Source organism: Sus scrofa, chromosome X, assembly GCF_054392235.1.
Source record: "Sus scrofa isolate SSC_HxYL_T2T_F1_AM1 chromosome X, Sscrofa_HxYL_maternal_Yorkshire_Landrace_v2.0, whole genome shotgun sequence".
Taxonomy (NCBI): domain Eukaryota; kingdom Metazoa; phylum Chordata; class Mammalia; order Artiodactyla; family Suidae; genus Sus; species Sus scrofa.
Window position 1 is genome coordinate 38,410,220 of NC_139401.1, and position 27,569 is coordinate 38,437,788.

At 44.1% G+C, this 27,569-nt stretch overlaps 2 long non-coding RNA genes across 9 annotated transcripts in view; one reads left to right on the top strand and one right to left on the bottom strand.

Annotated features, from left to right (window-relative positions):
• LOC106506941 (uncharacterized) overlaps nt 1-22,133 on the bottom strand; it is a 58,007-nt gene extending 35,874 nt beyond the window's left edge. For both annotated transcript variants that reach the window (XR_002340636.2, XR_014835284.1), the window contains exon 1: nt 22,091-22,133. This is a non-coding gene — a long non-coding RNA (uncharacterized LOC106506941). The remainder of the gene's footprint in view (nt 1-22,090) is intronic.
• The window catches only part of LOC106506943 (uncharacterized), a 525,822-nt gene continuing 508,761 nt past the window's right edge, over nt 10,509-27,569 (top strand). The window contains exons 1-2 of one of the 7 annotated variants that reach the window (XR_014835278.1): nt 10,509-10,533; nt 24,424-24,583. This is a non-coding gene — a long non-coding RNA (uncharacterized LOC106506943). Of the gene's footprint in view, nt 10,534-22,183; nt 22,234-24,325; nt 24,584-27,569 lie in introns of those variants that run through there. The other 6 variants (XR_014835283.1, XR_014835279.1, XR_014835281.1 and 3 more) reach the window with 6 other exon arrangements.

Genomic DNA, 27,569 nt, shown 5'->3' on the forward strand with positions numbered 1-27,569 from the left:
TTTTCAGAACTTTCTATTGGGCTCCATTTATTTAGATCAGTCAACAACTATTTACTAACACTTTCTATTTGTCTCATTTTTTTAAGATCTGTACATTCCCCATGAGCTGTATTACATAACATGAAACAGGTAACACACTTGGAACGGCATCCTGGAACAGATATATATCAAGTGCCCAATGAATATTAGTCATCATTCTAATTAATATTACTGTTTGTGAAAGAATATATGTGAAATTGAAGACATAGTTTCTGCCTTAGCTTTCCTCTTTTTTTGGTTGAGAAGACAAGCTACTTGGACGTGAGATAACTTCAGAATAAGTGTACAATTAAGATCTGAGCGTTATAGAACAGAATGTAATTTTCTGAAAATTCAAAAACTGGAAAAGTCCCTATATTGTGTGTGTGTCGGGGGGAGAGAGAGCATGCGTACACGTGTGCATGAGGGAGGGAGGGAGTTATTAGGGATTTTTTTTGAAGACCTAAGGCTTTAGGTTTCATGATGATGTCTTAATTTCTTCCCTTGAATGGTCACATAATTTGGTTATACCTCCTAAAGAAGCTAACTGCTGTCCCATGCCATCTCATACTGGGAAGCATCTTCCTGATTCTTAAAAGTTCCAGGGGAGAGGCCACAGGCTTCCTCGATTTCTTTTATGCCCATTTGCGAAATGATTACTTACCATTTTAGGGTAAAAACTCATGAATTAAAGCAAGAATGTTTTTCATAGTTTAATATGCTACCTACTAAAAATTGCATCAACTGAGTAAACAACAACACAGGTATGAGTGAGAATGGAGAATCTATTAGAACAGATATGGCCTGCCCACCCGCCTTTTTCTTTTTGGAGAAGGGAAGTCTTTCCTAGCTAGCATTGCATTCTATTTTATGCAGTACATTTGCTAAGAGAATTCAAAAGAAGAGATCAGGCCCATTGTCCTTCATTCCAGCAGTACTGAAGGCCCAATTTCGTCTTTTGAGGCTCTTACGGAGTATACTACATAAAAAGGAATGGACTGCTTGCTATTCAACCATAGCTGGAATAGCAATACCAATCATTATACTGTTATCTATTTGAAAAATGTGGATTTTACTTGGAGATGGTATTTATTGAAGCCTGCAAGAAATCATTTTCTGTCTACCTGACAAGAGCAATCTGAAACGGAAAATTCGAGCTCAGAGATCAGCTGAAATTTGACCTTCTTTCTATTGTCATGGATTTTGGTATGACCGTCTGCAGGGGTGGTGGTGAGGGGCATCCAATGACTTCCAATTCTGTGCTGGGTTCATCTTCTGCTGCACAGTAGAGCAATCCAAGGGAAACTTTCTCCAGCTTTATTAAAACAGGGGGAGGGTGCGGGATGCTGGGGCTGATGCACTTAAAATGCGCTTTGAAGCATCATGGAAATTTTGCAAAAGACTTTTATGTAGCAACAATTCTATTGATAAAGTCAATGAGAGTTTTGTCTGTGCAAGAACTGCAGGATGGGACCCCAAGTCACATGCTTTCAAAATTATTCTCCTTTTGTTGGATATCACAAAGGATATTTTCCTGTGAAAACAAGATCTTTTGTTTCTTATGAATTCATTCTAATTGTGAAGCTGGCGGATAGGGTTACTTCATGTTCTTCTTGCTCTGGCAGGTGGCCTGAGGGAGCTAGTGAAATGGGCTCAATCATCTATTAAGGCTTTTCCTGGTCTTAATGTCACTCGCTTCCCATCTAAAACCATAGTCCTTGATGTTCATTTCCAAAGGTGTTAACAGCGAGGTCACAGAGAGTGATTTGTTCCTGTTTGGTTCTTAAAGGCAGCAGACAAGATCTCTGCCTTCCTGGTTTCCCTACCTTTTTGCAAATGTGCACGGCTGACAAAGAAAAATGCAGAGACGAGAGACAGGCAGTGGAAGTTTGGACACATTAGACCATCGATTTGCAAAGGAACTTATGCAATTGCATGTGCTAGGTTCTGTGCAGAGAATAAAACAGATACAGTCCCCTCATCCTGAGGACTCACACTTGATCCAGCCAGTGTGCTGTGCAAAAACAGTTAACAGCGATCTGGCAAACATGTATGTAAACAACTTGTAGAAGACCCATACTAACTACTGATGATTCAAGACAGGTAGGGTCTAGGCTGTACCTTCAAGAAGTCTGGCAGAAAATGCTATGTAATGACATGGCGGCCCTACGGCAGAGACATGAACGTCAAAGCGCTTTAGAACTCCGATGAAGGGAAATTCCGCTCACGCACTTGAAAGACTGCTATCAGAAGTTCACAATATATTAAGCTGATATAGGAAATAGCTATCTTAAAACTTCCTATGTAACTTATTGTGGAAGGCCTTGGCCAAGCCTTTTTGTGCACTGAGTTCTTTAGCAAGCCCAGTACTACAAAAAGAAAAGAGAGGGTATAAGCTGTGGGGGGTCGCGGGGCATGGGTGTCTCTAAAGAGTACCAGTAATCTGCAGACTGTGTGACCATCAAACTATCTATCAGCATCTACGTGGCGCCCAAGGAAGGTGGGATGAGAGAGCCTTACCACTCCGTATCTTTATTCTTGAAGACATCTACTGTACCTTTTGTTGGCTGGTTCGTCACCCAGCATAAGTTATCATTTCCTTCAATCTTGGAATATGCCCGAGCCGCGGATGTCCAGAAAAGCTCATCTATGGTGGTTTTTAGGGCACACAGTGGGGCAAGGTATGGCTAGAGGCAGAAATGACTACTTGGAAATATCCTACATGGACAATACATGGTATCACTTTTGGATCAAGAAAAGAGGACTCTGCAGTGGGTAGGATGTGAATTGCTTTCTCGGTCGGAGGACAGATTTTTTCCCCCCTTTCTAGGGGCAGCAAGGATGGAGACCCTGGTTAACAGGAATGAGTGGGGGAAGGAAGTGTTCTCGGCCTAAGCATGGGGGTCAGGTGGAGCATAGGGTTAAAGGCAGCAGGAGCACTGGACAGTCATCAAACCTGGTTTGACCACAAGTTCAACAACAAGGATGCACCATTGAGAGGAAGGCTGAGAGTGCCAAGCTGAGACCTGATACAATGGTATCATGACCACAGTCTCGAGTCAGAAACAGGGTCTGATAAGACTGTATCCAAAGAGGAACAGAAAAGAGACAGGCAGTGTAGGCAGAGCATGTGATTTTAGTAATGATGGTGATGAAATAACCAGAGAGGGACTGTATTAAAAATAGGGCTTCTAGTGAAGTCTGGATTGCATAGAGAGAAAACTAGTGCTCCATATCCATCAAGCAGCATCTATATGAGATGTTCAAGGTCTTTGGATCCCATTAGCTGCTTATTATACTGCTTTATTAGCCTTCAAAAAGCCCTGGTCACACACGAACCTATTAAAGCCAAATTCAGGGATCAGTATGGGGAAGAGAGGGTTTTCTTTCTCATGTGCTGTTTTGAAGAGGGTGTTAATGAACTCAAATGGTTCTTATCCACAGCCCTGAAGTCTAAAGAGCCTTTCACCTGAAGGGGAGCCCTGAGCAGGATCTTTAAGGATCCTCCTTTCCTGTTCCTATTCCCTCCCTTTTCCTGACCCTAATTCTAGATGTCTTTAAGAAAAGCACTTAGAAAATATAAAATAAAAGCAGCCATTCGAAAAGCCTGCCTTGAATGTTCTCTCTCGAAGCTGCAGGTGCTAAGTGAGCCAGGCTGTGAGGAAAGAGCTCTTTCTTACTCAAGTGGCTGAGGATTTCGCTCCGGACCATTTCTTTGAAAATCTCCTTGACATAACCGTAATGCGCCTTCTTTCTCTTAGGTGACATGCAGCTGCACCTGACTCCTCTTTTGTAACTTGCCCGAGGCAGAAGCTGGCAGATGCATCTTCCTAATTTCAGCTGTTTGAATTAGTGTTGCCATAAGTGGACTAATACGGCTTTTGGGAAAAACAAACAAAAAAAAAAACAAAAACAAACAAGAAAAAAACAACCCCCCCCCCAAACAAGAAAACACATACACAACAAAAAACAGAATTCCACAGACTTAAGGCCAAAAACCTAAGTGACTTTCTTCCTGCGGCCAAATGTACCACAATTCCCTGTGATAACTCTACTGAGAGCTAGGCAGGACCCTTTATTGCCTAGATGCTGAAGAAGCAAAGGATTGCAGACCTTTCTTAAACATGCATCCATGTAGTGGCTGTTACAGAATAGGTCCTCAGTGTTTGACTCACTTGATATACTCTTATCAAAAGCCTTCTTAGACATTTACAATCCTGCACACTTGGTCGCTGTGGCATTACAGGAGATAATACCATAAGGGTTTAACTAGTTTGTGGGGAGATCACCACTGAAGGATGCCTCCGGCCTTTGCTGTCACTGCCGTGCTGGAGCCTGCTCGTACCAGCTCACCAAAGCCATTTGTGACAATTTTCAAGTATCTTGAAATTGGCAACACTGGAAGTATTTATACCATAAAAATTAGCAAATGCTACAAATCAGGGATTTTTTTTTTTTTCTTCCAGGAAGCTGGTTGTTAAACATTTACCAGCACACTACTGGCTTGACTCCATTCCTGGAAACTACTAAACTAATTAAAAGGCTACAGACACAGTGCAGATAAATCTCACAGACATGACTCTGAGTGAGAGAAGCCAGACACAGAATATCGCATACTGTATGATTCCATTTATATGATGTTCCAGAACAGGCAAACTAATAATCTATGGTGAAAAATATCAGGATAGAGTTAACTCTGGGGAGGGCTTGACTGTGAAGAATCTTCTGGGGTGATGAAAACATCCTCTATCTTAATGTGGGTACGGGTTACACAGGTACATGCATTTGTCAAACGTTCATTGAATTGTACACATAATATTTGTGCAGTTGGTTGTATGAAAATTTTACCTCATGATAAAAACTGCAAACAAACACTGAACCCTACTTAATAGGGTTTCTTTATACAATTGTAAGGGTTGGCAATTTTGAAGTTATTTGTACATTTTAAGCTTGAGCAAATGAGTAAATATCTTGAGAATAATGGGAGTCAGTTTTCCCACTGTGGGAGGAAAAAAGCTTCCTAGGTAGGCATCCCGGGGTAGAATGCAGACTATGGTAAAAGGAATTTAACTGTATTACAGGGAGATGAAGCAGCCTCACTGAAGGGGGTAGACGAGGAGGTGCTGACATAAGTAACTTAGGAAACGACTAGATTCTTAAGATGAAAGGCAAAAAGAACCACACATAAACATTGTACACGCGGGGGTCTGCATGAATGATTCTGATACACATATATACTAGAATTGAACAATTTAGTAAATAGATGGTGGATGGTGGGAGCCAGGTCTCTCACTGTTGGAGTGGACACCTACAGGTAAGCATGGGGAGAAGCCTAGAATGATCCATGTAGTAATAGAGTTGGAGACATAGGTATGAACTCCTATTTACCTTCTATCGATATAGATGTTACCTATAGAAATGATCATAGATATGTTCAGATATGCGAATTAATATATACATATAGCTCTTTGCTCTGGCAGCTGAGAGGGGCTAGAAGCAGTGCTACCCTAGTGACAAAAGCACGTCTTGTATAAAGAGCTTAGTTTCTAATACAGTACCCTAATAAAAGTAAATGGGGCAAGTTAATTCTAGGGCTGGGGCAGGAAGTATACCACATGAGCCTGGAACATCTTGTAGTGCCCAAAGTAGGGAACTGCTAAAAATATCCATTGATGTAAGTATGTCAAAGGGATACAAGAACCAAATGAAAGTGTTGCCAATGGCCAAAGTCGGAAAAGTTGGAGCAAAAAAAATAAAGTATTACTGGGTTAGTAACAAAAATGTAAAATAAATATCTACGAGTTGATACTGGTTGAGTAAATGAATAAATGCAGGAGAACAGACAAATCTCCAGAGCAGAACACTTCCAAAAATATACATAGATGTTTCACCCTTGAGGATGTGGTACAAAACTCCCTACACCTTAAGAGTGGGCCACAGGTAGCAATGTCCTTTCAAAGGGTGTAAAGATGGAAAGGGGGAAAACATAAGTTTACAGTGGAGAAGTCCAGCAAACACTATCTCAGCCAGGTGATCACAAGGTCAACATCAACAGTGATGAATGACACTGAGCGTGCATCCCTGGGTATGATGTGATGAGAACGGAACTTGACCCCTGTGGTCTTTCTCCCATAACTCTAGTCTAAGCATAAGAAAAACAGCAGACAAATACCACCTGAGGGACATTCTATAAAAGACATGATTAATACTCTTCCAAATCTTCAGGTTCATTAAAAACAAGGAAAGCCTGAGACGCTGTTATAGTCAAGAGGAGCCTAAGGAGTAGGCAAACTACAGAACTGAAGGAAGCATTCCAGCTCTGCAGACTCTTACCAGGCTGTTGCTGCTATTTATGGAATGTGAATATCTAAACAAGAGCTGAAGGTGCAGATGTCTTAGTTTCCGGGAGAATCATGAATAAACCAGAGTCTGTGCTGGCACTCCACAGGTGGCCAAGAGCGGAGATTTCTCTGCTCAGAACTGTCTGGTGTATTTTGACCAAGACTGATCAAATGGTTAAGCAAGCTGACCGAGTTCAACCTGGTAACTACGCCTCAAAGCAACCATGTCTGACCCAAGGTCGACTCCATGTGCCAGGGTACCAGTCACACATGGTCAAGAGCCAATACTGTTTGAGAGTAACAAAGACTTGCTGATTTGTCCGATTTCCCTTTTGAATTTTAAAACTGGGAGCCTGCTGTCCCACTGCCAGAAGGTAAAGTGTTAGATGGCAATTAGTATCGGTCAGTGGCTCCATCTCCTTTTCACATTTGTTTTCGGAAGACTACTATTGAGTTATACGTTGGGCTGACATCAGACCAGCATAAGACTAGATTAAGGTGGGAACAAAACATTAACAAAGAACATCAGTACCTTCTGTCTTGCCCAACAAGGAGTCCCCTCACCAAGAGAACTGGAGAAAGGGGTCTTGGGAAAACTGATGGTCTAGCCCATCATGGTAAGCAGATACCATCACGAAAACTTCCTTCCTAGTTGGCTTTGAGGATCAGGCTTTCATATACATGGAAGTAAGCCCAATGGAGCTGGCAAGGGATGCCCCGCTTGATACCTATTGATCTAAGATTGGGATTTACTGCCATCTAGAAAGTTCTACCCAATTTCAGCTTCTGCACTATACCCAGCAGAGGGAATAAGTACCACTTTGCCACTGGGACTGGCCCTTTAGAGAGTAACATGAATGATGATAAAAGACAAACACAAATTCCAGGCAAACTTGGACTGGCTTTGCTGTCCACATTCGTGAAATACGAGATGGGAATCTACTGATAGAAAGCACTGAGTGTTCCTGATAAAATGTTACCTAACAACGACTATGCTATGCAAAGGTACATTTCATGTCTCTGGAAAAACTGGAATATGTCTTCTGTGAGGAGCAGGCCTCTAGAGAAGATTCCTCTACTTTCCTTTGAGGGAAACGAAAGCAGAGGGAAAATGGAATTTGAAAGTTTCAGGGAAAGCTTAGGGAACCAGCAGAAAGTGTAAGACTGTGTTTAGCAAATTCTCTCACTATCCAGAAGAAGAAAGGACTTAATTTAGGCTTTGGGAAAGTGGCTTGGGCTGTCTTGACTACTTTTTTGTTTTTTTTGTTTTTTTTTTTGGTCTTTTCTAGGGCTGCACCCACAGCATGTGGAGGTTCCCAGGCTAGGGGTCGAATCTGAGCTGCAGCTGCTGGCCTACACCACAGCAACACCAGATCCGAGCCACGTCTGTGACCTACACCACAGCTCACGGCAACACCCGATCCTTAACCCACTGAGTGGGGCCAGGGATGGAACCTGCAACCTCATGGTTCCTAGTCGGATTCGTTAACCACTGCACCATGATGGGAACTCCTTGACCACTTTTTTGAGTGACATGAGTACTTGCTTTCTCTGTTACCTGATGAAGGCGGCAATGCTGAATTGTCTTCCAGGAAGCTAGTGGATTATGTAAGTAACTATGTCCAAGGTACTAAAACAATCTAATAAAGTAGTTAATATACGTAAAGAGAATAGTGTCTGGAACATAGTCAGTGGCCCCAAAATGGTGGTGACTGTAGTAGATGCTAATTGACATCCTGCCCCATATTCCCTTGGCCAACCTCCGAGTGTGCTTGCAGCTGCCTCAGGTCCTGTGCAAGTTAGCGGGTTCTCATCTTGCGTGCTGGGCTTCCTTGATTTCTCTGCCCAAGAGCTTCCTTGGGCACACCTCAGGAACTTATTCACTTCTTGGCAGGGCAGCCCAGAAGTGCTGGGAGATATAAGGGCCCAGGAGCCACTCTCAATCCATAAGAAGCAAGACTTGGAGTTCCCACTGTGGTACAGTGAGTTAGGAACCTGACTTCAGAGGCGAGGATTCCATCCATGGCTGGGTGCAGTGGGTTAAAGGATCCGGCATTGCCACAGCTGTGGCTCGGATTCAATCGCTGGCCTGGGAACATCCATATGCTGCAGGTGCAGCCATCAAAAAAAAAAAAAAAAAAAAAAAAAAAAGCAGCAGCAGCAGCAGTAAGACTTGAGGGTATAAGTACCCCAGCTTCTCTGTCCTTAGGTGGGGCAATTCTGAGGTCTGTTCTACAAGATTCCTCAGTGTCCCAGCAGGATCAAGCTCCAACTGTGCACAGTGGAAGCCCCTTTTCATCAAAGCACCCTTTTCCTCTCTTCTCTCCCCTTCTTATCTCACTTTCTCCACTCTCCCAATTGTGTTTCCCAGGATTACCTCCCAAATAAACAGCCTGAACCTAAGTCCTTTCTCAAAGTCTATTTTTTTTTTGAGTAACTAGAGCTGAGAAAAGTATCATTGGCCTTATCCACTGCTAAGCATGGCAAGTGGAGCCATAAAGGATCATGACCCTAAATTCACTGCTTGTGGCTACATGAGTATTTATCATGTGAAGCCAAACAGATGCATGCCAAATTACGGATTTATAGAAAATGACCACACATTATTGTGGCAATAAGAAATAGGCTTTGGGGACAGTAGCTATAGCTAGAAACCAAAGAAAAATGATCATATATACTAAAATGGAGGAAGAAGTGGTAGCTGCATTCTAACACGGAAGCAACTCCTGTGCTCATGGGCCATAAACGCTGTCACTTCCATCATGTTCCAACATGGACAGCAAAACATAGACAATATGTATTACAGTGGTCTGCAAAACTGCACTTGCTTCATGAACAAAAATAATAAGTAAAAAAAAAAAAAAGCTGTTCAAGGCTTTTAGTTCAGTATAAATTCATTCCTCTAAAGGAAAATGCCATCCTAAACATTTTTTACTTGCAAAACAATCTTCAAGCTATAGAGCAATTTATTTCACATGACATTTACAGAAAATCAACAGAAGTAGCTTTTATAATGTGTGAATCCACAAATCACATTCCTTGCTATGGTTATGCATTGAAATCTCTTGAGGTCTCCTCTGGTGCTGCCCCAGGGAGAGGGCCTTTACGGATGATTGTTTCTGTTCACCTAAGTATCCTTTTCTCAATAGAAAATTTATATTATTGCCTACTGGGGCCCCACTGCTTTCTCCATTCCCAGACCCACAAAGACAGTCATTGACAAGGGTTGCTACATTCTGCCTTAATGGTTCCATTGTCTCCAACATTTCATATGGCTTTTCTTGAAGCAAATTTTTATTTATTTATTTTTATTTTTTTCACTTTTTATGGCCACACCCACGGCACATGGAGGTTCCCAGGCTAGGAGTCTAATCGTAGCTGTGGCTGCCAGCCTACACCACAGCCACAGCAATGCCAGATCCAAGCCACATCTGACATCTACACCACAGCTCACGGCAATGCTGGATCCTTAACCTACTGAGCCACGACAGGGGTTGAATCTGTGTCCTCGTGGATGCTAGTCAGATTCATTTTCACTGAGCCAAGACGGGAACTCCGCAAACAAATTTTTTTAAAAAGAAATTTTAAAAAGCAGGACTTCCGATCATGGCCCTACGGAAACAAGTCTGACTAGGAACCATGAGGTTGCGGGTTCGATCCCTGGCCTCGCTCGGTGGGTTAAGGATCTGGCATTGTCGTGAGCTGTGGTGTAGGTGGCGGGCGAGGCCTGGATCCCGCATTGCTGTGGCATAGGCCAGAGGCTACAGCTCCGATTTGACCCCTAGCCTGGGAACCTCCATATGCCACAAGTGAGGCCCTAAAAAAAATAAATAAAATTTTAAAAAGCAAACAGAAGAAGTGGACTCAATAGAAACACAATGCAATTTAACTGGTGTAAAAATAATTTAAACACAGAAATGTGGGCAAGTTGAATGAGTACAATTATAACAGAATCCAGGAAAATTTTGGTGACAGCCTTAGCATATCATTATTCTAATTGACCTTTCCCCCTCTTCTTATTCACTCCCTTCAGTTCTTGGAGGATGGCTTTCATAATGCCAGCTGAGCTCAGGGCGAGAGTGGGCTCTCAGCTGGGGAGGCATAACCACAGCATGACTCTCCAGCCTGGGTTATTGCTATTTACCATTTAGTGCTGGTCAACAGAAGACAGATGGTAAGCAATTACTTTCTGATGGCTTGTTCAGAAATAATCATTATATTTAAAATTTTAATTTATTATAGATTTTTTTTTTTCTAATTAAGCCCAGATCCTTGATCAGAAGGATCTACAGGTTTTGAGCAAGGACACAGGAATTGCCAAAACAAAGGTAAATTAAAACACAGTACTGGGTCAGATTTTAAATGAAAAAGGTGTTGTTGGAAGGGCAGAGGATGTGCTGTCACTGAAATGTAGGTGAGCACAGGGTTTGGTTGTGATCTGAGTCGTTTGTCTGCAGTATCCAAGGCATCTGAAAGGGTCAATAAGAAAAGCAACCTCCTCCTGTCTTAGTCCAGGTTGCCATACACATATACATACATAAACACACACACACACTCACTCTCTCTTCCTGTGGTAAGAGAATCAAATTCAGGCCTCCTGCCTGGAACTGCAGAACATTACCATCAGGCTGGTCCATTAAATATCATTTGAAAGTCAATTTTATCCCAGAGTGGTAAGTAGTATGCGTGCTTATGTCTTCATCTACCTTAATTAGGAAAAGCAATTTGCTGCACATTTCTTAAAAAAAGGAAAAAAAAAAAGCTGATCAAATTTGAGCTCCTGATAGATTGAAACACAGCGTATGTTGTAGTGGTGGTACAAAGATGTGGAACCACTTCCCACATCTAAATTATGGCTTGGTCTAAAAACAGTCCAGCCTTATGACTCGTGTGTTTTCTAAGTAACTTGTGCAATTGCCCATAATTATGGAAATAGGGGCTGTCTCCTGAAAGCCAGCCCCTCCTCATTGTTTCTCAACCCAGAATAGAAAACTCCATTTTGAGACTATCACTCGAGATGTTTCCATCCCATCATATTTTCTGTGATTCTGTACCATTAACAATCTCAAGATCATTTTCACACATCTCCTTTTGCCAAAATGGCTGGAGTGTCTGAGAAGCTATAGCTCCGTTGAACGTAGGTGTCTGCTTTTCTCATTTGTTCCTTTTAAGTAGGCCAGACCAATTTTAATGCACATGGATGTCTCTGACTTGAATCCTCCTGAAAAGCTGGTGGGGTGCCAGTGGCACCTGAGCCAACACTCAGATGGCCTGGGAGTGTCCGGAGGGCTGCAGGGACAAGCCCATCAGAAGTCTTTGTGTCTGAGCAACTAAGGAGCCTCTTAAGGGGGCACAACCCCTAAGAGAAGGATGAGCCAGGGAGGAAGCAGCCAGGCCTAAGGAGACTCACCCAATAAGAGAATTCTGGACTTGACAAGGAGGTGTGGTTATGACTACGAGCCTCGTGGTCAAGGGCACTCTAAGCTGACCTCTGTGTGCCTCTGAATTTACGTCTGGGTCCTGCTGCGAGAAGAGTGATCATTCCTGCCTCCCCTCCCCCATATTCCATTTGTCATACAGCAGCCAGACTTTCACGTCATAAATCGTATCGTGCCTCTCCTTTGCTTAAGAACCTCCTACGGCTTTCCACTCCACGTAGCATAAATAAAACTCCCCTTCTGAGAGCAAACCGGATCCTCCCTCAGCAGCTTCTGCTTGCTTCTCCCATCTCATCTTGTACTGCTCTCTCCCCTCTGCCTTGTTTCAACCACAGGGCCTTCTTGCTCATCCTTAGCCAGGCCCATTTTCACCCTCTGCCTTTCTACCTGCTGTTCCTTCTGTCCTGAATACTCTTCCCTACAGGACATCTTCTCACCCTCCAGGTCTGTTTAAATATTGCCTCCTTAAATTGTCCTTTTCGTTTCTTTTTTTGGCCACACTCATGGCATATGGAAGTTCCCAGGCTACGGATTGAATCCAAGCTGCAGCTGCGGCAACACTGGATTCGTAACCCACTACACCACGGTGGGAATTCCCAAAATGTCCTTTTCTGAGCCCTGTGAGTAACTGTCCTCTTCTCACACATCACCCTTTTTGTTTTATTCCCAGCCCTTATCACAGGCCGGCATGATCGTGTTTGGTTGCTCACTTATTGTTTGTCCCTTCCTTCTTGAGGACAAGGTCTGCCTTCGTTTGGCTTCCCTTTCAGAAGCAGAGCCCAAGACAAGGGTTTGGTGCATGTACTTTGTGTTCAAAGACAGAATTCCCTTTAGTATTACAGAAATAAAGAGGTTCAATAGAGGAATCACAGCTTGCCCAAATATGGGAGGATGTAGAAGAGTGAAGGTCAAGAAGACTGAAGCTCTCAGCTTCGAACAAAGCACTGAAATAGTTGGTTCTTGAAAGTTCCTGGGAAGTTGTCATATATGGCTTCCAGAATTTCCTAAGAATAGCCGCCTCTTCTACTCCCTTTCCGATCTCACACAGGCTCCTCTGGCAAATTCTAACCTGTACCCAGTTAAAATGGGTTGATGTATGTGTAAAACTGTTGGCTGTAGCCAAGACTGGGATCAAAAAAGAGGCTGAATAGATAGGAAGTGTCTGTCACTGGGATTCTGTCTTATTAATGTCTCTGTCCCAGGCCCTAGAATGGGGCCTGGTGCATCATAGGTCCTCAGTAAGTGCTTCTTGAATGACATAGTCACACAAGGGCTGTAAGTAAAAACAGCTGTGACACTCAACTTGGGAACCTAGTGGCACACAAGCCACATAGCTATGGGATCCCTCTAATAGAGGGTACCTCAAAAGTCTGAGAGGTAGTCTCCATCCATTGCTCCAGGCTCCAGAAAGCTGGGTTCTACCAGCATGTCAGGGGGCCCAGGCTTTCATGGGGTGCTCCGTGGACGGTTGGAGGAAAATAGGGCTCCCAGCGAAGGGTGGGAGATAGGCACAGGCTATCTGAGCAAACACGTTCAGGAGCACACGAGAGACACCTCGGGGGCCTCCTAGAACAACTACAGGTAAGGGTAGGGGTTAGTGAAACTCTTGCTATTACATGTGATACAAGTCTATTAGTACTACTGGCTCGGCCAGAGGAAACTCAATAATATTTGCAAGAAAATGTGTCATGAACAAAGCACCCAAGGATGGGGCACATCACTTAAAAGTTGAGAAACTCCTAGAATAGCCTGGCTGCTCATGGAATTCTATTTGTCAGTGACAAGTCGTACTGGCCAAGAGGAGGGAGGAGGATATGAGTTTAACAGTGTCATTCCTGTGTCTGTTTATCATTGTGGCCACGGAAGTCAGCATGGGTCCACAAGCCTACAGCCTGAAGGAAATCAAGTGGTGGAGGGATGGGTTAAAGAAAAATCTGGGTTTTTTTTTTAATTTAAAAATACTTTATTTTTAATGATTTTTTTTCCCATTATAGCTGGTTTACAGTGTTCTGTCAATTTTCTACTGTATAGCAAGGTGACCCAGTCACACCTTCTGGAAAAGGCAATCTTATAGGGACAGAAAACAGAACCAAGACTGCCAGTGAAGATAGACAATTGACTGCTAAATGGACTGTGCCCCACAGAGTAACTCTGGGGGTATTGGCAATGTTTTCCATCTTGACTGTGGTGGTGGCTATAAGACGAAATGTATTTATCAAACATTGACTTCTACACTTGAAAAGGCTGCATTATTACTGTGTGTAACTTGTAACTTAACAAACCTGACTTTAAGAAACACCACCAGGAGTTCCTGTTAAGGTGCAGCAGAAATGAATCCGACTAGGAACCATGAGGTCGGTTCGATCCTTGACTTTGCTCAGTGGGTTAAGGATCTGGCATTGCTGTGGGCTGTGGTGTAGGTTGCAGATACGGCTTCGATCTGGTGTGGCTGTGGCTGTGGCCAGCACCTGCAGCTCCAATTCAACCCGTAGCCTGGGAACCTCCATATGCTGCAGGTGCAGTCCTAAAAAGCAAAAAAAAAAAAAGAAAGAAACAATACCAGCTTCTATTCTAGTCTATTAGGGGACCAGAATTAATGTAGAAAATGGCACACACCTAGGTGGTGCCTCACAGCATTTCCCATCACCCCCGCCTCCTATGCCATCTGCTGCTCCAGGGGGACAGTTTCTTGCAAACTCAGACTCCTTTAGTGTCACAGCATCTCTCCTTAAGTGTGTAGACCATGTTTTTTCACTCTCTGTTCTGGAGCTTCTCTAACACCTTGGGACTGTTTGGCCTGTAGACAGGTCACCTGGCTGTGTGGCTAAGTTAACTCTCAGGGGTAAGCTAAACGCTTCAGGTTGAAATTTCTCGGATGCATTCTGTATGTGTTTCAGAGAGTGCCACCAGAATGGAGCCCAAGTGACCCAAGAGCACCATGGCCCAGAGCACGTTGATGAAGCACCCGTACATTGCCTTTTCCTCCTTCTGGTCTCACCCGCCCCATCTCCTCACTCCTGCTTCGTAGGACTTTCTCCTTGTCTCAGGCTCTACTTCGGCTATGACATAAGTCAGATGCTATGAAGCAAAATGAAGCCAGGAGAGGGATGGAGCGATGGGAGTGCTACTACAGATAAGGTTAGGAAAGATTTCTGTGGGGACCTCTGAGTAGAAACCTGAACTCAGCAAAAGAATGGGCTGTGTGACTATTTAGGCTAAGAGAATCTGGGGTGAGAAAACAGGAAGTCTAAATATGGAACATTCTAGAAATGGCAAGTTCACTGTAGCAAGAGTTCAGTGAGCAAAAGATGAAGGCCTAGAGGTCGAAGGGCAAGATCATGTAGGATCTCATAGGCCACAAAAAGGGCTATGGATTTCATTCTGAACGAGGTAAGAGGCCATTGGGGGATTTTGAGCAGAGGAATAAAAGGACGTGACTTATTACATTTAAAGAGACAACTCTGGCTATTGTGCTGAGATGAGATTATAGGGGTCAATGACAGAAGCAGGGAAAATAGTCAGGAGCCTTTTCAATTGTGTAAATAACAGATGACAGTAGACGAAACCCTGGTGGTAGGGAGTAATTTCTGTTGAGAAGTGGGTCTATTTGGCAGGTATAACTGAAAGCATTTGAAGATGGACTGAACATAGGATGTAAGAAAAAGGGGAAGATTCAGGGTTGATACCAAGATTTTTGTCTTAAGCTATTTAAAGAATGGTGTTATTTTCTGCCCTGTGGAAGAACCCAGGAGGAGCAGGTTTGGGGGAGGGCAACAGAGACTCTGGCTTAAGGCATATTACAATTGAGGAGCCTCGTTTGACAAGAGAAAAGATGTTGAGGAAGAAACGGGAAAAACAAGCTGGTGAATCCAGGAAGCCATGAAGGCTAGAGATTTAAATCTCGAAGTTCTCAGCAAGTAGATGGTACTTAAGGTCTTGAGATTCAAGATGAGAGCATGTAGGGAGTGAGTGTGAACAGAGAAGAGAGCCAAGCATGACATGCTAGTTCACTCCAACGTTTAGAGGTCAGGAAGATAAGGAGTAACTAGCAGAAGGGACTGAGAAAAGAATATCAAGTTTCAAGTGATGCAACGGACGAGGGCTTAATCTCTAGAATATACAAGCAACTTATACACTCGACAGCAAAAAAGCCAACAACCCAATGGAAAAATGGACAAAGGACCTGAATAGACATTTCTCCAAGGAAGATATACAGATGGCCAACAAGCACATGAAACAATGCTCAACATCCCTGATTATTAGAGAAATGCAAATCAAAACTACCAGGAGATACCACCTCACACCAGTCAGAATGGCCATCATTCATAAGTCCACAAAGAACAAGTGCTGGAGGGGGTATGGAGAAAAGGGAACCCTCCTGCACTGTTGGTGGGAAGGTAAGCTGGTACAACCACTATGGAGAACAGTATGGAGGCACCTTAGAAATCTATACATAGAACTACCCTATGATCCAGCCAGCAATCCCACTTTTGGGCATATATCCGGACAAAACTTTCCTTAAAAAAGACACATGCACCCGCACGTTCACTGCAGCTCTATTCACAATAGCCAAGACATGGAAACAACCCACATTTCCACCAACAGACGACTAGATTAGGAAGATGTGGTATATATACACAATGGGCTATGACTCAGCCATAAAAAAGAATGAAACAGTGCCATTTGCAGCAACATGGATGGAACCAGAGACTCTCATACTGAGTGAAATAAGTCAGAAAGAGAAAGACAAATACCATATGGGATCACTTATAACTGGAATCTAACATATAGCACAAATGAACGTTTCCACAGAAAAGAAAATCATAGACTTGGAGAATACACTTGTGGATGCCTTGCGGGGAGGGATCAGGAGCTTGGGATGAACGGATGCAAACTTGCTCTTGGAATGGATTTACAATGAGATCCTGCTGTGTAGCACTGAGAACCATGTCTAGATACTTACAATGCAGCACAACAATGGGAGGAAAAAGTATGTATACATGTATGTGTAACCGGGTCCCCATGCTGTACAGTGGAAATAAATAAATAAAAAGAATGGTAGGAAGAGATCCAAGGGGTTACGGCATCTGCAAGGCCTAGAGAGGGAAATGCTTCCGTAAGGAGACATGGGGCTGATGGGTCAAGTCAGGGTGAGGTCTGAGAATTAGTCTTGGACTTAATTGTGTGTTGCGGGGGGGGGGGGGTCACTTGTGACCTTGAAAAGAACAGTTTCAGCGGGTTGGGGAGGATAGAAGGATCCAGTTCACACATAGACTGTTTTGGCTTTAGACAGGGGCATGGACTGTTTATCTACTGTGACAGGAAAGATGATCACAGATGCAGAGAGGCTGGGAAATTTGATGAGGAGGGTTATTGAAGTTCTCTTCTGATGACTTTTGTTTTCTCAGCAAAAGAAGCAAGATTATCACCTGAGAGTGAAGATGAAAGGTGGAGTGCTGGAGATTTGAGGAGAGATGAGACAGAGTGCAATAGTTGTTTTAGAGACAGAAGGAACAGAATGACTAGGGAAATGGCAGACACTAGGCAGCATTACAGAACTACCTGAAATTTGTGGTCATGATTTTTTTTTTTTGGCTTTTTAGGGACGCACTTGCGGCATATGGAGGTTCCCAGGCTAGGGGTCCAATCGGAGCTGTAGCTGCTGGCCTATACCACAGCCACACGGGATCCAAGCCTCGACTGTGAAATACACTGCAGCTCATAGCAATTCCGGATTCTTAACCCACTAAGCGAGGCCAGAGAGCAAACCTGCGTCCGCATGGATGCTAGTCAGATTCGCTTCTGCTGAGCCACGTTGGGAACTCCAAGTGGTCATGAATTTAAAGTGAGACCAGTAACCATGGAGCTGCCTCAGTTCCTTGTATGTAGATGCCAAGGAAGTTAAGAGGTGGATTTAAATAGCACTGGGGTGTGAAGGAAGGAGACATCGAGAGATCAGCGAGGTCTGGAGGTGGTTGAAGCAGTGGGAAAGGGAGTGGGTATTATGATGGGATCAAAGCCAGATGAGGAAGGAAGTGAGGCCAGGAAGGGTACCAAGGGGAGTGGGAAGCTGATAAATAAGAACTCCCAGCAAGATATAAATAAGAATTGTTAGGGAGTTCCTGTCATAGCTCAGTGGAAAGGAATCTGATTAACATCCATGAGGATGCAGGTTCGATCCCTGGCCTTGCTCAGTGGGTTAAGGATCCAGCGTTGCCATGAGCTGTGGTGTAGGTTGCATACGCACCTCGGATCCTGTGTTGCTGTGGCTGTGGTGTAGGCCGGTGGCTACAGAACCCATTCGACCCCTAACCTGGGAAGCTCCATATGCCGCAGGTGTGGTCCTAAAAAGACAAAAAAAAAAAAAAAAAAAAAAAAAAAAGAATTGTTAGAGTTGGGGGCTTAGAGAGGGTGATGTGGAAAAGTGGGAGGTCAGAGTTGGAGGGTGGAACACACATAAAACTGAGCTTGTGTTGAAGACACAGTCTTTGGTATTGACCAGGTCTAGGAATAACTGACCATAGGAATGAATGACTGAGATAGGACAGGGACGTACTCTTTGGAGGAAAAAGTGTCAAATATCTGGGAAGCTAGAGAGTGGGAAGAATAATCTACATTGAAGATTGAAATCGCCAAGAATTATGAAAGGTGCAGTGGCAGAGAGAGGTGGGAGCCAGGTCCATTAAATAATTCGAGGAAAAATGAGTAACTAGGAGATGAGTGATGACAGCAACAAGGTGTTTTTTCTGCTCTAACAACAAGTACTGTTTACTGTTTTCTATATTGTTTTGGTTCTTCAATCTCTTCCCACCTCGTTCTGAACCAAGGATGCTGTGAGGTCATGGAAGGAAGGGTCCATGCTGTTATTATCTCTGTAGCTAAGCTAGTGCTTAGCCTAGAGGTGCTGGTTACTTGAGTGACAGAAAGAGCAAGACCTTCTTTCTGATAACTTCTAGTTTCTGAAACATATGTCCAGATGTGCTTAACCCCTCGCAGCAACCGCACTTCTCAAGATGGTGCAACAAGTCAACACCCCGGAACCAATTATACTCAGTGTGCAGTCAATGCAGGTGTCCAAGTTGAGGAGAGGGTTTTCGAACTGACATAGGTATGGACTAAAGGTTAGGCCTGAATTAAACCGGGAAGCAGTCAGCATCATCGCTGATGATTTTCAGCCTCACTGCAAGTAGACTGCAGCACCCAGATCCCCACTCCCAGGATCTGACCACTGCATCACCTTGTGTAAATTCTGTAATGGATTTCCAAGTTCAGGCAATGACAGACACCTGGGGGAACTGTGAAAACTATTAACTTGGCTTTACTCTCATGAAAACAGAATCATTGAGGGGAGGCCCAGGAATCTGCAGTTTCTGATGCTTCTCAGGTGCTTTTCAGTGGCTCACATTTGAGAAGCCCTGCACCAAAGTGGTGGTTGGCAAGGCCGGACCTCTCCCAGGTGTTTTTCTATGTTAACAGTAACCTCAAGTCCAAAGGAGCAGATCGGCAATGATGGAATTTGGAGCACCTGTCAGGATCCTAGTAAGAAGCAGAGGGCTAGTCTGTAGCTGTTAAATTTTGCCAGTCAAAACCAAGTGCAGAAGGAGATGCTACCACTTGCAGTCTAATGCTTTCAATGGTCTCATGCTGCTCAACGTGTAGTTCCCGGAGCAGCCCCAGAAGGACCACCTGGGAACCTGTGAGAGATGCAGATTCTCAAGCCTCAATCAAGACCTGCTGAATCAGAAAGCCTGGGGGTGTTTTTCATCTGTGTTTTCACAAACCTGACAGGTGATTCTGATGCCCGTTCACATCTCAGAGCCACTCTTCTTCCAGCCTGTGAGGCCAAGCCCGTGGGTGCCACGCCCCACGTGACTGAGCTCCATGTAGATTGCGCTCACTCACTCTCTGGATCCAATGGCTCCCTCTGCCTGGTGCTCTGGGGAGGGGGAGGTTTCAGCGAGGGGTGCCTTGCTCCAGGGTGTGTGGCAGCAATGGTGTGTGTGTTTGACACCACTGTGACAGGTAGTGGGGCAAAGATGTTTGCATAGGGGACAGCTCTTCCTCACCCTAAACTCTCCTCTGTGGTTGATCACCCCAAGTTTAGTCTCAGAGCAGGTCTAGGGTAATACATTCTGATCTATCTGGCAAAGCATTTGTTTTAACAAGGGGGGTTGCCTTCCAAGGAGCTTCATGGACAACTCACCTCATGGTTTGGAGTTCAGTGCTAAAAGCCATAGGCTAATACCTCCTGGGAGCTGCCTGGACTATGCGACTGCAGCCATCCTTTCCTTAAAGAATGTCATTAATGTCAACACTTAGCTTAACATAGGTGTACGAGTGTCCATCTTACGAAAACTCACATACGAATGAATTGGAATTACTTCCCCCACCACCTCCTTTATCAGTCCAGAAGATAAGGGGGTCCACTGAATTACACAGGAGTCTTACATTGGCTGTTGCTTATTTCAAAACTTGTTCTATTATTTAAAAGTAATAGCAATTGCATAGTCTTATATGATCTAATTTTTATTCAGATTTGAAAGTCATCCACATCAAATTAAAATTCCTTTGGGCCCTTTAAAGCGCCTTAAAGTTTATGATTTAATAACTAAAGAGTACAGAGGGAATGAGAACTGACTTTCTGAATCTTCGGTGATATAGAAATTTCCAGAAGACTCACAACCTCTCCAAATTAGCACTGTCTCTATTTAGCAGGCACAGTGGTGATGGGGGAAGATACAGGCGCGTGAGCCACGGTACTTGGGCTTCAGTCTAAGCTTTGCTGAGAGTGAGCTCGTGCAAAGAGAAGAGCTAAAATATTTGGTCACTCGCTGTCTTTGAAGGACTCAGAAAATCAGGGCAAACACAGAGGGAAAAAGAGGAAAAAAATAAATGTATAAAAGGCTGGTGGTATCAAGCAAGTCCCAGTGAATGCAAACTGATGCCTACTTCACACAAACGATGCCTAGTTCTAGGAGTAAGAGCTGCCTCCCTCCCTTCCCCCACTTTATCCCCAGTCTCCTTCCCTTTCTTCCTCACTCCTCCCCTTCCTTCTCTTTCATCAAGCAACCCAAATACCTGAGCAAGAGTTCATTAAACACCTCTTGGTCCCAGAGGTATGAAAAGCACTATGCATCCGTGGACCAGAGCTAGGGAATGACCTAGCGGCTTTGGACAGTTGCTAGGGAAAGTGTAGTCCATGGACCAGAGGCATCACCTGGGAGCTTGTTAGAAATGGAGACTCCTGAGCACTCCAGACTTAAAGAATCAGAATCTGCATTTTACCAGCTTCCCAGGTGATTCGGGTACACATTTATGTTTAAAGAGTACTGTTTTAGAGGCCATCACCTCTGGACATGCCCTCCTAAGCAGGATTCTGAAAGGCCAAGGAGATGTGTCCACTCAGAATTTGCCCTCCTTCTGGGCCACTCGTTGGGTTCCTGAGTCCCTAAATTCCCTACCCCAAAGTCATGAGTCTGGGCTGACTGCACATCTAGTATGAATTTCCCAAGGCCTGAGAAGCCTGTAGCTATCCGGAGGGCGGCAGGAGGGAGGTCTGTGGAAAAAGCTTGGCGAGCTGGCTGAATGATCCACGACCGTGTGGCTGCGGCCGCTCAGGGCAGGATGGCCGGGCGGGTGGGAAAGGGAGGGGGTGGCCGGGTGCCAGCTCTCTCTGTTCCACTGAATTCCAGTGTGGAACTCCAGCGAACCCCTGAATTCTAAATTCACACCTGGCCTTCCAAGTTGTTATGACAGTTTGTCAAGATAAGAGGAAAGAAGCCTTTTCATTTAAACATTTGCTAGCTTGATACATAACTTTCAAACATTCAGACATATGGCATGTGGGCCTCCCTTTGTACTCTTGGCTCAGTTCTGCAGATGTTAAGGGTGAGCCTGCTCGCGATGGGGTGAGGGGACATCTGAGGTTTTCCAGCTCGGCAGGCTCTGCTTGTTTTCTGGAGACACGAAGTTAGCGCAGCACATCTGCTATGCTCTCTCCTGAAAGCTGCATTCCTTTGTGTGCTTGGAGACTCTTCCTAAACCCTGAGGCCTTCTATTTAGGGCATTCCCTTTAGGATGCCCTTATAGGAGCTATCTGTCCATCCTTTAATTAAGCCTGCCTCTGGCCTCTCCAAGTTTTTTTTTTTTTTTTCTCTTTCTCGTTTTTTAAATAAATACAACATCTTTATTTGGTATTGCGCATCCTGACATTTGTTTAGTTCAGTTCCTTAGAAAACAAACCACAAAATTAGAACAAATTGATAAAAATAAAGACCCAAGGGCCACACTCACCAGAAGCCGAGACTGCCCAGGCATCTCCCGTGTGCGCGACTGCGCGCACGCACAGGCGCACGCACGCACGCACACGCAGGCGGGCAGGTACGCACGAGGCACGCACGCATGCGCGAAGACGCGCAGCACCCCCTCGGCTACAGGTAAGGCGTTAATAAGCTTTGAGGCCTGTGCGAGGGCAGGTGTCGAGTCTACGCAACTTTAAGACGCACCGCCCTCCCCCACGCCCTCCTCTACGAATTAAGGGTGCTTCATACAGCTGGTGGGGTAGCAAGAGTAAACTTGGCAGCTTTATTTTTCTTCTCACTGTGTCTCAGAAAATAGCCCTGGGTCCGGGAGCTGATGGCGTGTGAAATGCAATGAGATTCACTCTTTGGGGGTTCAAGCATGTAATAGAAGTGGCATTTTCTCAAAAGCACCTGCCCAATGCAGGGTATAGAGCACAGGTCTTCCTACTTAGTGCTCAGCACCCTGGGCCCCATCCCTGAAATTCGTATTGGCCAATGTGAAGGCCCAGGAGTCTGAATTTTTAGCATACACCCTGGTGATTCTGATGTTGGCGGCTGGCAGGCCACACTTGGAGAAATCTTGGTGTGGAAAAGAGGTGGCGTCACAGCCCCTCCGTGGCCTTGTTCCGTTTATGTCCTGGGTCATGGCTGTCAATTAGCCATGCAGATGCTGGTGACTAATAAGTGGCTTGGAGCTCATGAAATCCCCTGTATCCAATTTGACAAATTTTTGTTAGGCATCAGCTAAGCTGGAGGAATGTAATGGGCGTTGGGAACCCACCAAAGTATAAGATAGGGCTCCAGTTATAAGGAGCTTGAACTCCTGTCTATTTACATAAAGCCAGGACTGTTATTGATATAATTTAGGAATATGTGTTTTGTTCCGTAGAGTCCTGTGTTGGAGAGAAAATAGGCATGAAACAGGATACAGATGAATGATGCAATATCCATTAGTTAAGCACAATGTATTGAATGTATCTATAGTTACAAAATAAAACATTCTAACAATCCCAACTGCAATTACAATAAATCTGTCTTAATCAAAACCCATCAATTTAAAGCCTAGTGAAAAAAAGTTTAAGCCACTAAAACCTTTTGAGCTCACGTGTAAGAATTTTTAAAAGGAGCTATTACTAAGACGAAGTCTATATAGCTACGACTATGTGATGATGAGGAAAATATTCACTTAGGCTTTATTAACTGAATAAAGGAACCTTTTTTGAAACTTATCTGTTACCATTACCCAACTTGATTATCTGTGTTGGCCCCCAAATTCAGGGTAATTGTTTGGCCTTGGCTTTCTTTGATCTAGCTTGAGTTTGGAGTTAGAGATGTAAGCAATATCTGTTTTGTGAAATTCCATGCATAGCTCCTGAGATCTAACGCACTGCCTGACACCCCTGGCCAGAACCTAGAAACCCACCTGGACACTGTTGTCAAGGTTTCTCTCACACAGTTCACGGTGGAAGCTGCAAACCTCTGCGGAAGGGTTTGTTAATTAAATGCCTTTTAGTTACAAGGTTTAATGAGACTGCTTTTAAGATATATTTGGGGAATTAATGGAATAACTATTTTCTTTTCACAGCCCTCCCTACCTCCCCCAACCTGCCCTTGACTTCTATCTCAGAAAAATCCAAGCTGAGTTTGTGATTTCTGGTCACACTGAAGGTCATCATTAAAAACCCCTCCCGGGCTGCAGTCTGGGGAGGAGGGAGTCCTCCTGTGTTCACTAGGAGGAGGAGGATACATTTCTCATTTACAGAAATGTATGGAAACTGTACAAAATCATCCACTCTTGTCTGAGAACTGCCTAGCCCCCCACTTCTCCACTCCCTACCTCCCCTCCTGCTACGTTGCTCACCTCTGTTCCACACTCAGAAGACACCAAAATGGCTTTAAGTTGAACTTCTGGCCCTCAAAGCCGATTTCAGACATGGGCACTCTCTTGCTTTGGGGACTGTTAAGATATAACCACATTGGACCCTCACCCCTATAGAGGGGCCTCTCTGTTGAACACTCTGGGCAATGCATGTGTCTTATCACACCAGTTAAATTCTCTGGGATTTCAAGTGTTGGGCTCTGAAAGCAGCCCCCAGCCTGGCATTTCTCTGCTCTTTCATTGATAGGAGATCACTCTTGCACCAAAGATTTGAGCTAGGAAGTCTTTACTTTGCACCACAAACAGCCTTTTCCAGGTCACACCTGCCAACAAGGCAGCCAAGAGGGTGGTTTGGGACGTAGCAAAGGGTGAAAAGACAGCAAGCTGAGCCACCTGTCCCAGCTTGCCTCTTTTTCTTGCCCCTGATGACTTGCATTTTCTCCCAGACAGCTGCCATTTTGGTCTTCCAGCCATTCTCAAGACTAGAAGTGTACAGCTTTGCGCAAGGGCAACTTCTCTGCATGGCAGAGGTGAGGGGAAATGAAAATGATGCTGGGACTAAGTGTCGCCTCTCTGAGAAGTGTCGCAGTCGCAGTCATGTGGCATGTAAGTGAGGGAAGGGTGTGTGTTGGGTGGGGGAAGGGTGTGGTTTGGGGATGGGAGAGGGTCCAATCTATTGTCAACAAAATCCAATTATTCCTCCCTCTTTACACTCTCTCTCGTTTTCCCAGGCTGTGTATTATCTGCATACACACAGGCGCGTGCGCACACACACACATACACACACACTCACATACACACACACTCACTCCCAGGGCAGGAATCCTCTCCACAGTAAGCCTTGTTGATGGCCATTCAGACCCTGATTAAATGCTTCCAATGATGGGGCTCTCATTTTCTTGTGAGGTTTCTCATTACAGTCCACCATACAAGTATCCCAGGTCCCCACTCGTAAGCAATAGGGTTGATTTCATGAGCTCAGCCAACCCAGCCCCTCTGAGGAGCACAGGCTTGGACTAAAAAGGCTTTGACCTCTGTTGTCCTCCAGGTCCACCACTCTCTGCTTCAGATAGCTGTTCTTTCTTAGGAGCCTCATGCTCTGGCTTTAATGTGTTTAATATAAACAACTCCATCGTGCTTTAAATTCCGTTACAACCACATTTGCTTCTCGAGTTTGCTGAAAGTGGCGTTCTCCTGGTATTTCTTTGGGACAACTAGCCCAGGTGGAAAGTCTTGAAGAAACTGAATAAGAGGTGGGTTTTCAAATGAAATGAGGGCACATGGACGCCGGAGTCATGCAAAGGACATTCGGGTTGGATTTTCCCGGAGAGACCTTGAGACCACTTGCCACGTTTTATGTTTAATTTTCCTCAGGTGTTTGTTTTGCTCCGTCCTCCTCTAGGCTGTCTCAGCTGTTTTTCACTGATGGTTCTGAGGACATATCTGCTGCAAGAATTTATCATCTAGGACTCTTTTCCAGTTATCAAAAAACCCAACTCCAGCTATTCTAAGGGAAAATTCACTAAAGTACTGGTTTTCCTGGTGGAGAAGTTCAGGGCGGAGGCTGGCTTTAGATAAAGCAGGATTCGGAGTTCCAGGGCTGTCACCAAGACCCATTTCTCTCATCTGGAGGCTTGGCCTTGCTCTCCTCCATCTATTAGCTTGATTCTAGGATTTCCCAGGGTGGTAGGGCACTGGCTGTAGCTTCTCCTTATTTCCTCAGTTCCAAGTCTTGCTCATCCAGTCAGAGGGAAGCTTGAGACTTTGACAGGAGCTCTCAGCAAGTGACTCCCTCTCTCTTTCTCCTTCCTGCACCCTGGTGTGAGAGCTAGAACCCGCCTAGACCACTTGGACTTAGGCTCCAGGGGGAATCTATGCCCAAGCATATCTGGGTTGTTGCTAGAAGAGGGGCCAACAGATACTGGGAGGCAAGTTGAACATGTCCGTAGCAGGAACAGCTATCAGTTTTCTTCTTGGATGCTTCTGCCCCCTCAGCAGGACTCATATATGTATATGCATAGGCAACGGCCAGCACTGGAAGCTGCAGCTTCAAACACCAGAGGGCTACATCAGGAGCTTTCTTGGAGTAGAACACCAAGAAGAGTTTTGAAACCAGTGCCAATACAAGGAGGGTGAGAGAGCAAATTCCACTCTGGATGGTGGGTGAGGAGGAAAATAAGAATCAGAGGATACAGTGTGAAAGTATGAGAGTCGTTTGGCCACGGTATCCTCCAAAGCTATATAATAATAACAATAGCAATACTTTGCAGTAACGCATATTGAGTAAAATGCTGGACAGTAGCCAGGTACTTTGCATGTATTAACTCATTTAATCCAAACAACCATCCTATGAAGTCAAAACAGTTATTATCATCTTCCCTAGTTTACAGAAGAGGAAATCAAAGCCCAGAGAAGTTAAGCAACTTGCCCAAGATTGCAGAGCTAGTAAGTGGCAGAACTAGGATTTCAACTCTGATAGCTCTTATCCCCCACATTCTAGTGTTCCCGATGATTACACAGAAACAGCAATACCCTGGTGGTTCCAGGGACAGGAATATGGCTGAAGGAGTGGCTGAGCCATTCTCTAGAGGGGGCAGCCTAGAGGACTTAGAATAAGGGCAAAAAAACAAGAGAAGGAAATTGTATTTCTCCACTACAGGGGAAGTAATTAAAAAGTAGGTAATTATGCCCCACATAGCACAGTGAAGTATCAGGGCTGATGATACTAGGTGAAGTGTCAGTGAGCACAGGGAGTGGGTCGACTGGGTGTTTTGCCAGGCTAAACACTGACTTACAGTGTGACCGTGGAAAAAAGTCACTTAACCTCTCTGTGCCTCAGTTTCCTCTTCTGTGAATAAGGATGACTATGCCTTGCCTCCCTTGTTGTATCATTATGGAGGTTAGACAAGATAATGTGAGATGAAACACTTTGTATAGAGAACTCCCAGTCATAATTATGCTTTCTATAGGCACTTAAAAGCTTATTTGCAATAATTTATGGCATTGTCATGGAGGTACTTTTATTAAAGAAAAGCCTGTTTTTCTGAAGAATATTATGCAGTATCTTCAAGAAATAACTTACATTTTAAAAATTACATGTTCGGTGTAGATAATTTTGAAACAAAAATGAGTATGAAAAGAAGAAAACAATAAAATTGCCCAGAAAAATCTACTCAAGATTCTCAACATTTTGGTTAATATTTTTTCAATTCATTTTCTATGCCTATCTATGCTTTTTTTTAAAAAAAAAACCTAATAATGTTTCAATTTAACATTTTCTTACATGCATACACTGTCTTTACTCTTTTGCAACCCACTTTTTTCCATTTAATTTACTAAGAATATGTTTCCTTGTCATTAATCTTGTACAACAGTGACATCTAAATTTTTTGATCATGATCTATAGTAAAAAAATGCATTTACATCGCTACTCAGTAAACACATACACACACACAAATTAGTGCACACACTCATACATATAATTGCCTGATACTTATCATTGGTATTTATGGTGTACTCAGATATTTTTGATCCTGTATTTAAAGAAAATAGTATAGAATAGGTAGAGTATGCTATCTCGTGATTTAGTAAC